The sequence below is a fragment of the Canis aureus genome, chromosome 1 (assembly GCF_053574225.1).
Source record: "Canis aureus isolate CA01 chromosome 1, VMU_Caureus_v.1.0, whole genome shotgun sequence".
NCBI lineage: Eukaryota > Metazoa > Chordata > Mammalia > Carnivora > Canidae > Canis > Canis aureus.
In genome coordinates this window covers 62,570,608-62,586,278 of record NC_135611.1, presented here as the reverse complement: position 1 = coordinate 62,586,278, position 15,671 = coordinate 62,570,608, and the positions used below count along the sequence as shown (strand labels likewise).

General features: G+C 39.8%; 1 long non-coding RNA gene and 1 pseudogene across 1 annotated transcript in view; both read left to right on the top strand.

Annotated features, from left to right (window-relative positions):
* The window catches only part of LOC144316229 (uncharacterized), a 46,212-nt gene that overhangs the window by 14,808 nt on the left and 15,733 nt on the right, over positions 1–15,671 (top strand). The window lies entirely within an intron of this gene.
* LOC144294869 (adenylate kinase isoenzyme 6 pseudogene) lies at positions 8,799–15,150 on the top strand (annotated as a pseudogene).

Sequence of the window (15,671 nt, the reverse complement as noted above, 5' to 3'; positions counted from 1 at the left end):
TTTTATCAACACCTTAAATTTCTGTCAAACACCCAGATTTAAACCAAGCTTCTTTTCTGTGTTCATCCTCCCAAAGTAAAAGTAAAAACAGAGGCCCACATATTGTCAAATTTAGGTTCTACGATTTCATGAGGGTGACAGTTGGCAAAATATCAAAAAGAAAAGAATTTAGTTATTATTAGACATGTTTGCACCGTTAATGAGCTACCAACATATGAATGAGTAACAAACACAAGCACAATATATGAATTATTATATACTTATTCCATAAACCTATTATCTTGCCTTCATTTAAGCAAAATACAGGTTGTAGTAACCAAGACTTTTCACCTATTTTATGTTCCATCAGAAGCAATTATTCTAAAGGATTAAAAGAAAATATGTAATTATATTCAGTATGTACAAAGCTTGAACAGTTTCACTAAAAAGTACATCAAAAAGCAAAAATTACAATATTTGTTTTCAAGCACTTGTCTTCTGAAATGTCCAACATTATCTGTTAAAAGTATAAAACCCATGCCAAAAAACTAATGCACATTAAACATAATTAACTAATGTTAAACATCTTAAGTTTTAGAATTCATATAAATCTTTTTTTATAAGTCTCAATATTCTTTATATATATATATTTTTTTTAATTGAAGTTTGGTTTGCCAACATATGGTATACATAAATCTTGCTACGTCTGTCAATAATGTTTAAACCAATCAGAAATCTAGCATTCGGTTTCCATCTAATTGAGTTGGCACCACGATGTGTGTTGTATCTAAAAGTCCTATAAATCACCTACTACTATCAACCTTAAAAATAAAACAGCCAGTTACTTTACCAGCAAAGTGAGTTCATTAGGGACTAGAGGATTCGCAATTTGGGACCTGCAAATTATGGTGAACTGTGCAAGCCCAGAGAACAAGGGAGAGGAGCTTCCTTTTACAGAGGAAAAGAAGGGGGGTTAGGAGGGGCTGTTTGGCACGAGACAGACAAGTGTTCAAGATTGTGGCAACTTGTTGGCTGAAACGCAGCAGTTCCTCATTGGCGGGGTTGTTGCTGGGCAAGGCGCGGAATTTCCCTTCCTCCTCCTGGGGTAGTAAACTAAGCTGCTTTCTGTTGGGTAAATAACTGCACCAAGGGGCCCGTGGGTGAACGCTCTCCATTCAGAGCTTCCCAATCCCGTATCAAATGAGGCTCCTCCACACATTTCCACAAGACTATGAAATACTCCTCCACCACGTGCAAGTGTGGTGAATGCTGTTACAATTCATGGTTAAGCCTAGAACCACAAATCGCAGCATGAAACGAAGCAATAGTACTGTCTGGGATCATGGGAAATGATAGTTTTTGTCATGCAACCATCTACTGCATGCTTGCTAACCTGTGAGAAAAAAAAATTTGACCAGTCACTTGGGTTTTTTTTCTCTTGGCTTAAATGTTTCTCCTGCTCAAATCTTCCCTTGCCCTGGAAGCTTCGTTGGTCTCTGACGGTAGCAAGGAAAGAGCCCACAAACATTCATGGCTGCTGGGCAGAGCTGCCCTTCATTTCAAGTCCTTCATTTCCTATATGCTCTAGGGGATGATACACATCAAGTCCTTCATTTCCTGTACGCTTTAGGGGATGGTACACATAAAGAATGATTCCCTGGGTCTTCTGTGGTGTTAGTCATGAGAGAGGATATGTGGGGTTATAAGTCATGCTACTGCATTTAGGAGCACCAGGTCCCTAAAGACAGACATGTATTTCTTTTTCCTAACTAATACGGAAATGTTCCCTCGCACACCAGTACAAAGAGAATACTAATCATCACTTAGCTTCCACTGTTACCACCATGGTCATGTGTTCTTTAAAAAATGTGTGCAGTATCACAAAATATTTCTAACACTCAGGAAAATAAGGTGTTTGCCTCTTTGTTCTTGCCACAGTGGGGAAAACCCGTATCAGTCATCGCCCATCCAGGTGTCTCCTTTCTAGAAGCTGAAAGGCTCAGGGTAGGAGCTTATCTCCACTCAGACTGACCAAAGTATCCCAGAAATTATTTGCTGGAACTAATGGGGAACACCAGTCTCTTTCCCTGGTGGGATGTTTAAGGTGCAAGTTAGGAGTCTGGGGTTGTTGGTGGCTTTCTTGTCAGTCACGTGTTTAGTGCTAGTGTGAAAAATCAAGGGAGACAGAGGCAAGGAGGCAATGTACCATTGATACATCAGACACTAAGGGCTAAGAAATATAGACAGAGAACAACAGCATCATTGAAGGCCCTGGATCTCTTGTTTCAGAAGTTACACTTTGGGACATGAGTCAATAAATTCTTTTTTTTTCCTAAGATTTTATTTATTTATTCATGAAAGACACAAAGAGAGAGGCAGACACAGGCAGAGGGAGAAGCAGGGCTCCCTGCAGGGAGCCTGATGTGGGAGTCGATCCCAGGACCCCGGGATCAAGACCTGAGCCAAAGGCAGATGCTCAATCACTGAGCCACCCAGGTGCCCAATAAATTCTTTTTGCTTAAATTCAAACTGAGTGCCTGCCTCTTGCAGTCAAAGAGCATTATGAGTAATTTAAGTTAATCTACAATAACTGTGCGTTGAAGATCCTCCCCCAGCTAGTTTAGTATTGAATATCTGGGGATGCCGGAGTGGCTTTATCTTTATGAAAAATAAAAATGGGGATCCCTGGGTGGCGCAGCGGTTTAGCGCCTGCCTTTGGCCCAGGGCGCGATCCTGGAGACCCGGGATCGAATCCCACATCGGGCTTCCGGTGCATGGAGCCTGCTTCTCCCTCTGCCTATGTCTCTGCCTCTCTCTCTTTCTCTCTCTGTGACTATCATAAATAAATAAAAATTTAAAAAAAAAAAAAAAAAAGAAAAATAAAAATGGAAAACTTGTGAAAATCCATGTTCGCTTACCAATCTCTGTGAGCATTAGCATATATGTAAGAAATAGTAAAATAGAGTTAAAGTGGAGATTTTTCTCTTTTTAAAAAACATACTTGACTAGAAATAGCAAATTTAGAATAACGAATCATTAGGTTTTAAAATCCTGATAATCAAGTTGCCTAAGAAACCATGTTATCCCAATGATCAAGTTGGATTACTTCATCACTAAAAAGCCATAGAAAAAAATAGTAATTCGACTAAAGTGTTTCATAACAGTATATTGAAAATCAAGATTTAAATCTTTTGGGCAGCCTAGGTGGCTCAGCGGTTTAGCACCGCCTTTGGCCCAAGGCGTGATCCTGGAGTCCTGGGATCGAGTCCCATGTCGGGCTCCCTGCATGGAGCCTGCTTTTCCCTCTGCCTGTGTCTCTGCCTCTCTCTCTCTCTCTCAGTCTGTGTCTCTCATGAATAAATAAATAAAAAGCTTTTTTTTAAAAAAAGATTTAAATCTTTTCACTACTTTAAAGGTATTAAGAACCACCATAAGCAAACGGTGTTATAAGAGCATTATAAAAGGCATCTTTTAAAAGAGATGGTCATTCTCACCAAATATTAAAAACTATGATCAAGCTTAAGCTTGGTGTATCTTAATTACTGGACATGTTTTATTCTGAATATATTCTCAAAAACTGTAAGATATTATGAAATGTATAGCTATTATAGATAATATAGGTGCATTTTTTTCTTATCAGTGGTAGTTTTGTTTTATTATGTGTAGCTCAAAAAATAGAAAAGGTATTTTCTTAGTTAAAAAACATGTTCCTAAAAAAAAATATTCTTTGCTTACTACCATTCATACTTCTTAGAGATTAAGTAGTTTAACTATGTTATTACAGATTTATTGCAAAATATGAAAATAGAAAAATCTCTTAAGAATCTTTTATGAAAAATACACAATGTGGTTAAATAATTCAGTTGGGTAGTGATACATGTCAGTACTTTTGCAAATAACTAAGTTTGTTTGACTTAAGCATAAGCTTGCAATTGGTTAGGTTTTGAAAACTGTATAGCTAAGAATTTTAGAGGCCTGTGGGTGTTCCCCAAATTTTTTAAAAAATTAATTTACCTGTGGAAAACACACCTGAAATAAATTCTCAACTTTGATAGAATTTTATGTTCAAATTTTCTTTTTTTTTTTTAAGATTTTATTTATTTGACAGAGAGAAAGCACAAGTAGGGGGAGCGGTAGGCAAAGGGAGGGAGATGGAGAAGCAGACACTCCTCTGAGCAGGGAGCCAGATGTGGGGCTCAATACCAGGACCCTGGGACTATGACCTGACCTAAAGGCAGATGCTTAACCAATTGAGCCACCCAGGTGCCCCTATATTCAAATTCTCAAAATAAGATATAGAATTTATTACACAATGATGATAAAATATACCCTTTTAACAACATTGATGAGTTTTTTAGATTTTTGTTGCTTTTTTGTCTTATATACAAATATAAATTTTATATACAGATTTAAACATATGCATACATATATACATACATACATCTGTGTGTGTGTGCATTAATATTCTTCTCATAAAATGAGGTACTGAACCAAAACAGCTTAAAAGTCAACAGTCTTTACTGTTTTTACTGAAAAGGACCATGTAAGAACATTTAATTCATCATGGTTCCCAAACTAAGATTGCTAGATCCACTTTATGGTGTTATTAAAAGCTAAAGCATGTTAAGGACTACTTAATATTTCATCAATACATCATCCAATTTCTTATTAAAATGTCTGCGCCACTGTACATTTCCACCAGCATGAGAGACACAATAACTTATTAAGATTAAACTCTTAACATAAACTAGGAACTGTGCTGAGCACATTAAGCTCATTTAAATCATCATTAATCACTCTAGGAAATAGATGCTATTGTTTTTCTCTATGAGTTGTAGGGAAGTGGAGACTTGCCCAGGGCCGGCAATCTCAGAGGGCAACAGCAGCTGCCTCGGGTCCTTCTGCCTCAGACCCACGGTCTTCACCACCATGCCATATTGCCTTATTTTGGTTAATTCAATAGTCAAAAAAATAAAAAATAAAAACATGTATTTTATTCATGTTCTTTTACTATTTTTTCAAACATTTTTTTCCTTCTTTGTGAACTATTTTCTGGTGTGGATGTGGGAAGCAAAGGCAGGAGAAATTATGAAATTTCCTTACTACATACAGCCCATTGACGCATCCTTGAAACAGGTAGAGTGACATTCCTCTAGGGACTCAACTCCCTGGATGTGTCTGACACTTTGCTAAGGGCAGAAGACAATGTTAGCCTGACCCCCAGGAGCCGGTAGGTCTACTTTAATATATAAAAATTCCTTTGGGAACTTTTGTCTCTATTCCCCAAGATACATGTTGGCAGTCATCCCCCAACTATATGACCCACCTGCATACATCAAAACAGTCTCGTTGAGTAAAGGCCAAGTAGGGCTAGGTAGGAAGAGATAGTTAGGGGGCCGGCCACATGATCAGAAATCCCAGAAATGCTGAGGCCTAATGAAACCAGAGATAAGGGAACAAATCAGACGACCCTGCCCTGGGTGTCAGAGGTGGGGTCTTTTTATGGCAGTTACATTGTGACCAACAAAGAATAACCAGACCCCAAAGACATCATTTAAGATGTTATCACCACTCCTTACTCAAACTAAGACGTCACAAGAATGGTCAGGCCACAAGCCCCCCGGTCAGTTCTAAATAAAAGACTGTCAGAAGAGGCCCAGGCTGGCAACACTGTCGGGACCCCTCTCACTCCTGAGAGCTTTTCCTGTATCCTCGCTTAATAAAACTCTATCACTTTATTCACTTTCTTTTGTTGAGATTCATTCTTCAACTCCGTGAGACAAGAACTTCACTCTCCCGCTTCAGTATCATCCCTTATTTATTTTTTAATTTGAATACTAATGCTTTCCACGTTGAGTTCTTTTATATTGTCTAAATAATTATAAATATTTTGCTCTATTTTTATCTTTCGTTTTATATAATGAATTCTTTCTAAGTAGTGAAACCTACAGAATTTTTTCAGAAGAGAATTTGTAAAGGAGCATCTAGGTCAATTCCTTCACATAATATTTGAGGAGAATCAAGGTCGCATGCTCAGCTAATTGCTACTCCCGGAGTATAGCCTGGAGGGCAGTAGCTAAGAAATATACTATGTTGACATTATATAATACCAGAATAGATTGGAACTTCCAAGATTATTTATTTTATTACAATCATTATTTTTTAATTAGATCACTTTTTTACTCTTTTGTGAGGTTTACTTAGAATTAAAATGTATGGCAGGGCGCCCAGATGGATTCAGTGGGTTAAGCAGCCTAGTCTTGATTTGGGCTCAGGTCATGATCCCAGGGCCTGGATGAAGGTCAGGTGGGTCCTGGGATGGAGGTCCAGGCTCATCAGGGAGTCTGCTTGTGGATTCTCTCTCCTTCTCTCTACCCCACCCCCTGCCACGTGCACTCGCATGCAAGCTCTCTCTCAAATCAATCAATCTTTTTAAAAAAATTAAAATGTGTAGCCATCTTGCTCAACTAAAACATAAAAAGACCTAAAAAAAAGTATGCATACATACACAAGCTATGCCTAAATGATACAAAATATGCAGAGATGTAGTATATCCACTTGACTTTTTTTTTTTCAGTGTTACCTAGTCCAAGAAAATAAATACACCTTAGCAAAAATCCACCAGGCTTTTCTTGGCTTTCTCTATCTCATTCCTCGTTTGGAGAAAATCTTCACCTTAATCCAAAGAGGTGGCCAAGGGTTGAGTATTACATTTGCTTTGCTACTAATCCTGCTGTGAATTTAGATTTTGCTTTTCTCTCTAGTAGGTGAAAGTGAGGGGTAAATGACTGGCAAAGGGACTCCTGAGGAGGAAATTCAAACAGTCGCCAAAAGCCAAAGATAACTTTATTTCATGCTATGCCTTTCTGATTTGTTGTCTATGATCATAAGTGTTTATGATCTAGGATTCATTCTATCCCACGGGATAGCATATCATTTTGTAAGTTTCCTTTATAGAAACCTGTGTTCATATGAAGGCAAAACGGGATGACATAAGCCAAGTATGTTTCCAAACAACAGCAACAATTCTCAACACTCTTTATTCTTGTTTTTGGTTAGGAGAAAGAGATGGTGTGAATCATTACAGAAAACAACTGCCGTTATTACTCTCATTGCCCCACACCCCTTTCCACACGACTCCAAACACACACACACACACACACACACACCACGAATTCAGCCCCCCAATACAAGGACCACTTTGTAGAGACGGGTTTATTTTTAACAATGTAATATTAACGTTTTCTGGAAAATGCAGTGAGCTGCAGGCAAGGCAAATTCAAATAGGGGGAGCAAAGCATTGTAAAATATTTTTGTTCTTTATCATTACTTGATTAAACAGAAAGCAGGGATAACAGAATCCATAGGAGCTGCCTATGAATGGAAGATAAAAAAAAAAATTTAAAAAAAAAAAAAAACTGGTGAAGAGTGACATCTTTCAGTCTCTCCACTACATGGCTTCAGGTTTACCAAACTCTTTATATGCAAAAATGCTTTTCAACAGCATCCTTGGCCATCAGGAAAGATGATCTCGCATTGCCAAGTGGGCTTTGAGCTGCTTCCTAATTTACTTTTTTCCTCAGTTTGTTACTTGATGGTACACATGCTAATGTGCCATCCTGGGCTAATCTGACTTCAAAACTCTCACTGTGCCTGCATTTCAATTTTCCTGCTCCTCTTCTATCACCCTCCAAAATCACCGAAATCCACTACTTCTCTTGTTATATATGGTGCCCATAACTCAAATGCCTGAAACATATTTGCTTTCCAGCTGCTACTCATGAAGCCAACAGACTCTAAATTCAGGGCGTCTTTCCACAACTATTCAGTAGAGAGACAACCACTCCTAGTTAAGTTGCCTAGGCAACCACTTGGTGCAAAAACTGCAGTTAAATTTTTTTTTCCTCTCTCGTGTTCTATTTTTCTAACTTTGGTTAATTTTTTTCCCCTAATTTTCCAATATCTAGTTCCTCCCCTACATTTCTCTTTTTACATTATCTTTAGCATGTCTTCTCCTCTTGCTTTTTTCCCCCTCTTCTTCTTGTAAGTATCCCAATGTTCTTTCCCTTAGGAAAGAGATCAAAACAAATATTTGCCTTTAAAGTTGGCTTGTCAACTACCATCTGGTTACTATTTTGTTCCTTTTTAGAAAATCAACTGTAGGCCTTTCGTAAATGTGGAAATTCTGCTCACGCTGAAAATCAACTGCAGGCCTTTCGTAAATTTGGAAATTCTGCTCGCTTACACTAAAAACCAATTGTAGATATTTCATAAATATGGGAATTCTGCTCACTTACGCTACCGGTTACACTAATAAGCTACCAGCTTATTAAAATGTGGAAGTCTTAGTAATAGAGACAACAGTGGTTCAGACTCTAATTTCCACATCTGCCTCCTTTCTCTGAAGGCTGAGGGCATTTGAAGTGCAACTTCTTAAGCAACACCAAAAACAAACAAGGGTGAAGAACTTTGATTTGAGGAGAAATCCCTTTGGTTAGCAGATTGCTAGCTAGGGTGAGCTAGACTAGCAAGAAATAAGTTAATGTTCTGGGAGGGAGAAATGTGACTGCTGAGCAGTCATTTGTATGGACTGAGGTCTCTTAAAGCTTCCGGATCTGGTTCTGACTGGAGATGTGGTTGACAGATTCTGGTTAGTTGCCACCCATTTCTCATTTGACTTAGAGCATAAATAGTTTTCGTGTACATGACTTAAAATAAAGGTGTTTGATAGTTTCCATCTTATTGCTTCACAACTAAAAACAACCACCAAAAAGCCACCTCCTTAACTGAGTTGCTATTGCCTACAGGGCAGGGTCCAGATGCCTCGGCCTGCCTTTCCCGAGTCTCTAGAATCTGCTCTGAATCTGATTGCTGATCCTATTTCCCATATCTCCCACTACTCTCTGCACCACGATGCCAACAGCACCAGTCCATTTCTTTCCCAATACGCCATGTGCATTTCTCTCTCCTCTCAGCCTCTGGTCATCTCGGAGATGCTCTTCTCATTCCACCTCATTGACCAGCAGTTACAGCTGGGCCCCATATTCAGGGAGGCAGGACATAATACTTGGAAAAGAGCATCCCAAAGGCAGCCACTGTGGTTTTCCCTCCTCTCTTTTCTGACCATCGTTGCCAAAGACCTCAAATTCCAGAGCGACCTAAGAACAAGGACCAGATGAGGTGAGGAGTCAAAGATTATTTCAAGTGAAAGTGTTTTTTTTAAGATTTTTTCATTTATTTGAGAAAGAGAGAGAGAGTAGGAGTAGGGGGAGGAGCAGAGGGAGAAGCAGACTCCCACTGAGCAGGGACCCTCCCCTCCCCCCAGGGGGGCTCGATCCCAGGAGATCATGACCTGAGCCAAAGTCAGATGCTCAACCAACTGAGCCACCCGGGTGCCCCTGTCAATGGGTGAGAGTCTTAAGAGGAGGAGCGGAATGTCCTTAGGGTTACAGGCCACACAGATGAGGTGGCTCCCTACTAAGTGTAACGTGGTGTTTCGGGATATGGGTAACTCAGACGTGTGTCAATGGACAGCTGCCAATTTCCACATCGTGAAGAAACAGTGAAGGGAAAGTGAGGGTAGCTTTAGAAAGGCACTCAATTTAATTAAGTGAAAGTTTTGGGTAGCATTACTTGTTATGGAAACTCTGATCATTTCTTCAATTAATACTGAGCATTTCCATTATCATTCATTTGTTGAATATACATCCGCCCTGCCTTGTCTTAGCTGGAAAACTGGACTAAGTAGCCAGAAAAAAGTTTAAAAACAATAAAAACCAAAATATGGACTTGTTTGCAAGCTAAGGGTATATATTCTGACCACTGCTGACAGCCAGTTTTATTTCTCAAAGTATCTCCTAAAGGGAGCGTGGACGTTAGAAACTATCAGAGTTAGGTAAGATTTAGAGGACTTCAAAATAATGTCATTCTACGTCGAAGAAAGCCAAAGTTCCAAGAAATGAAGAATGTTTATATTTGCAGAGAACCTGTCAATGAACAAGCACCTCCCTTTCTTTCCGTTTTGGATTTCCTGGTGATGGAACCATCCAGCCTTGTGGTCCTCACTTCCTCCTAGTAGGTAACTACGAAGCTAGCTCCTTGAGTCTACAGCCTTCAATGGAACCACCTCCCCCGGAGCCCAACAGACCCTCCCAGGGTCTCCTGACCAACTACCCAAACATCCACTGCTGCAGGGGAGCGGTGTTCTCACCGGCAGAGTGGGACCATTCACTTTGCCAATTACCGGTAGGGAGACAAAGGTGGGGAGGAGACCCAAGCCATCTCGGCTGTGGAGGGGAAGGGAAGACTGCTAGGGAGATGGCGTGCATTGAGGGCAGGCTGGAGGTGGCAAGAAGGGAGGCTTCTGGGCAGCCCGGGTGGCTCAGCGGTTTAGTGCTGCCTTCGGCCAGGGTGTGATCCTGGAGACCCAGGATCGAGTCCTGCGTCAGCTCCCTGCAGGGAGTGTGCTCCATGCCTGTGTCTCTGCCTCTCTTTCTCTCATGAATAAATAAATAAATAAATCTTTAAACAAAAAAAAAAAAAAAAAAGGAAGGAAGGAAGGAAGGAAGGAAGGAAGGAAGGAAGGAAGGAAGGAGGCTTCTAAAGTTGCCCCAGAGCCTTGGTGCTAAAGCAGCTCTATCTCAGCACATAATGCTCAGCAGAGGAAATGAGTGTTTCTTGTTCTCCTTCTTGAGGATCAGAGCTCTGGAACACCCCAGCCGTGACAAGAAACTCATCCCCACGCCTCGACCAAAGCCACCAGAGAGAGGCAACATGACTGGGGGTCAGCCTGGAGGTGGTGGCTTGGATGGAACTACGAGAATCTGAGGGGAAAGGAGCTCAGAGCTCAGTTCTGCTGGGTATTCTTTAAACAGACTTTGCTTTGAAATCTTGCCTTTATAAGCACAATCATTATCCTAAACATTTTATGGGCCGGTGCCTCCATTTCTTCAGTTGTGAAATGGGGACAATAAAGCCCACATCAGGGTTATGAGAATTAAGACAGTGGGTGTGGGTAAAGCACTTAGCAAAGTACCTGGTGTGTAGTAAACACCAGGTGTGCTCTCCTTCGAGAAGATGATATAAGTGGTTAGGAGCACAGATTCTGTATTCGACCTGCTTTGGTTTGAGACTTGGCTTTGCCATTTTTGAGCATGACCTTGAGCAAGGTCTTCTCTGGCCTGTTTTTTCATTTGTTGTGCTGTTAAGAGAATTAAGTACACACACACACACACACACACACACAGAAAGCCCTGGCAACAGTCTTTAATGTACATTAAGTGTTAACTGTTAATGCCTATTAAGCATTACCTCCTTTCCCCTCCCCACTCACCCACATGTGGCCTGTCGCTGAATCTGGAACTTGTGTCCAGTGACAACACTCCAGAGGTATCAAGAAGCCGTGCCCAGGGCCTCTTACTCCCAGCAGGGGCCTCGCCAAGACGACTTGGCCAGCGTCCCCTTTGTGCAGCCAACTTTCCCACACAACGTGCAAGGAAAGTTATGGGAAAAGGTTTCCCTGTTTCCCTTCCTGCCCTTGGGAGACCAGGAATAATCCCTTAGTTAACCCACATTCTCTTTTCATGAGACCCATCTTTCTCCCAAGTGAAGGAGAAACTCTGAGGTGATAGAAGTTATTCTTAATTAAATCAAGAATAAAGCCACATATTCATATGCCATTTACTTGGGCTCGAGCTGCCAGGGGCTTTTCAAAGTCTCAAAGTCACGACTGAAAATAGTACTTTCAACTTTAAACACATGAAAGGCCAATGCTGAGTCTAAGATTGTGGATAATTCAGAACTGTTTTAACCTGATTTTATGAGTAAGACATTTGTGCACGACCATCTTAAATTAAAAAAGAAAGAAAGAAAGAAAGAAAGAAAGAAAGAAAGAAAGAAAGAAAGAAAGAAAGAAGGAAGAAAGAAAATATCCAGTCGACCCTGTTGTACAGGAAAAAGAACTCTTTGTTGCATGGAAGAAAAAGTTGTAGCCTTATTTCTAAGAAGAGCATTTTTCAGATGTATTAGAGCACCCTCTTTTGGTACCTACGAACATAGGGTATCCCAAAATTCAATAGCCAGAGACTAGCAGCACATTTTCTCAGCCCATGATTTCCTTTCAAAAACTGTCTCAGAAAAATCGTGTTTGAAATACTCTATTTTTTGTTTGTTGCTGCTGTTGTTGTTTTATTTGTTTTTGCAATAATCCTGAACAACACATGTAACAGAATTGGTAAAACCAAACAAACCAAAACAAAACAGATTGGAAACTTTAGGAAAACGAAATTAAATTCGACAAGCCTGTAAGAACAGTAAGAAATGTGGTGCCAGCACCACCTAGTGTCGACGCTGAGTAATTCTTACGTATGAAAAAAATAATAATTTACCCAAAAGAATATAATTTAGGTTAAAGTTAGGTCAACATTCTGCAAGCAAATCACATTGATTGACATCTCCCTCCTTTTTTTCCTATTGTTCTCCACAATCTTTATATTATCAAATAAGAGAAATATTTTAAAAGTAAATTTTCTCCACTAATAGAAATCCAATTCAGACGAAAATTTCATGATAAAACTGGAATATTTGGATGTCTAATAAACATATATCTAGAGCACCATGAGATCCTTCAAAGAGCTATCAAAGTAAACTTCGTACACCCTAAGGTGGGGCAGGACTTTTTTTTTTTTTTTTTTTTTTTGTAATTTCTTGCTCCAAGAATGGTTCCCTGAAGGCTCTGTGGTGACCTTCACCTAACCTTCAGGGGCTTCTCTGCCATCAGTACTGCCAAATATTATTCAAGGCCTGAAATAGATCTACATAGAACGAAGGAGATCCTTTCATTTGCCTGTGTGGCTCTACCTTTAAGAGATTTATGTTAGTTCCTGACAGATTATTTTTGTGATTCCCACAGATTATCAACGTGCCCTTTCCAGTCATAGGCAGCCTCAGGACAGCTGTGAAATGAGTCAAATTTGGGTGTGGTCCCTTCTCTTCTTTTCCGTTCAGCCTGTATGCCTTTGCTTCATTTCCAGGCTACTTCCGTCCACCCAAAAGAGCCACAAGCTTCTCACCAATTTCCGTCCCTAAGAGTCTTGCAAATTAATGCAAATTAAACAGCAACTGCACTTGCCATGGTGGCGCAGCGGTTTGGCGCCTGCCTTTGGCCTAGGGCGCGATCCTGGAGACCCAGCATCGATTCCCACGTCAGGCTCCCGGTGCATGGAGCCTGCTTCTCTCTGCCTGTGTCTCTGCCTCTCTTTCTCTCTCTGTGACTATCATAAATAAATAAAAATTTAAAAAAATATATTTATAAAAAAATTAAAAAAAAAAACAAAATCTTTTCTGGAATAAATAAGGTAAAATTTAAATGAATGAATGAATAAATGCCAAACAAACAAAACTCCTTGGACTCAGACATAAACGCCTCAGGATGGTTAATGTGCTAATCTGCCTATATTCAACTATTCAATTTTTTTAGGAATCCTGAGTGGAAATCAGATAAACTTATTAAGACTCAAACCAGCAAAGATGGTTTGAACAGAGGGCCTTTCTGTGCCAGAGAGGCAGGATACATCCTGGCTCTGAGGGCCTCATCCCAGGTCACTGTTGTCACTTTCTATTTTGTGTGAATTCCCAAAGGCACTTCCTGAATCCATTTCTTCATCTATAAAATGAGAAACATTAGCAACTATTTTGTATGAACATTATTCTGAAGCTTCAGAAGGATCTGCTATAGTACTTAGTAAGCACCACTCCAAGAATCGCTATATAATAGTAATAATTATTATTATTTGATATATATACATATTATTATCATTATTCCCAATGGGATGTGCTCAATAATAAGAAATCTGTCCTAGGATTTTAAAAGGGAGCAAAAACATCTTTCTAGCCTTTTGTTTGAGCCAATGCTTCCGTTTTTCCGTTTTTAAATAGCTTCAGATTTTTCAATAAGAATTGTCATCAATAATTCTGGATAAAAAGTGGAATCCAGGGGATCCCTGGGTGGCTCAGAGGTTTAGCACCTGCCTTTGGCCCAGGACATGATCCTGGAGTCCCGGGATCAAGTCCCACGTCAGGCTCCAGGGATGGAGCCTGCTTCTCCCTGTGCCTGTGTCTCTGCCTCTCTCTCTCTCTATGTCTATCATGAATAAATAAATAAAATCTTTTAAAAAAATGGAATCCATTCTGATTAATCAGTCCTGGTTTTAGCTAAAGAGGTGCTGCTCATGGAAAGAAAAGAGAGCAGAGGAATAGGAATATTTTGACAAAATAACATAGAAAAGAACAGACATTTACCTTAAAGTCTCTACCATTCTTTATGCTCAATTAATAATAATAATAGTAATTAATAATAACAACAGCTTTTTGGGGTTCTTGGAGGCAGCACGGTGAGGACCATGTTGCAAACATCCTGCTCACCAGTACATCCGGGGCTGGAAAAACCACACTAGGCAAAGAACTTGCATGAAGGATCAGGACTGAAATACATTAATGTGGGTGATGCAGTGTGAGAAGGGCAGTTATATGATGAAGGGCAGTTATATGAGGGCTCTGATGAAGAGCATGACTGCCCCATTTTAGATGAAGATAAAGTAGTTGATGAATTATTTGATGATTTCTTCCCTGAACTCGGGTTTTCATATAGTTTTTGTGCTGCAAGCAGATAACGGTGTGTTGTACAAAAGACTTGAAATAAAGGGTTATAATGAGAAGAAACTAAAAGACAATATTTGGTGTGAAATTTTTCAAATTCTTTATGAAGAAGCATTAGCATCCTACAAGGAAGAAATAGTACATCTGGGGTACCTGGGTGGCTCAGTGGTTGAGCTTCTACGGTCCTGGGAATGAGTACCACACATCGGGCTCCCTGCAGGGAGCCTGCTTCTCCCTCTGCCTGTGTCTCTGCCTCTCTCTGTGACTCTCATGAATAAGCAAATAAAATCTTAAAAAAAAAAAAAACTAATACATCAGCTGTCCAGCAATAAACCAAATCTAGAGGATATTATCAATCAGATATTGAAGCGGTTTGAGCAGTGGATCAAGGATCATAGCTCTGACTTACAAGACTGGCCACTTCACAACCACTCTTGTTATATCCCTTCATATTATATAAATTGTCCAGTTATCAGTAAAACTTTTTTATTGAAACTGTGCTGTAGGATAGTCTAAAGGTTTACATTGGGGCTTATATTGTCTCTAGGAGAAAGCAAAACATTCTCATGTATAGTCAATATACTATAATATCAATAATATTATATACTATTAAAGATTTAGAGGGGCACCTGGGTGGCTCAGTGGTTGAGTATCTGCCTTTGGCTCAGGTTTTGATCCCAGAGTCCTGGGATCAAGTCCCATGTCAGGCTCCCTACAGGGAGCCTGCTTCTCTCTCCGCCTGTGTCTCTGGCCCTCTCTGTGTGTCTCTCATGAATAAATAAATAAAATCTTAAATATATATATATTTAGAGTAAAAACTGCCATTTTAAATGCTTCAACTGCTAAAGAATCAATCAATCTGACCAAATGGGTGGCCATCTTCTAAGTTGATTACAGACGACAATGAAGGTGATCCTTTAAAATAAAACTTAAGACTAAAGATAAACATAAAAATAATGATAACAGCTTGTCTTTGTATCAGGCACTTTCCTTAGCACTTTCCTAGTGTTCATGCATATTCCCATAATTTGCCATTT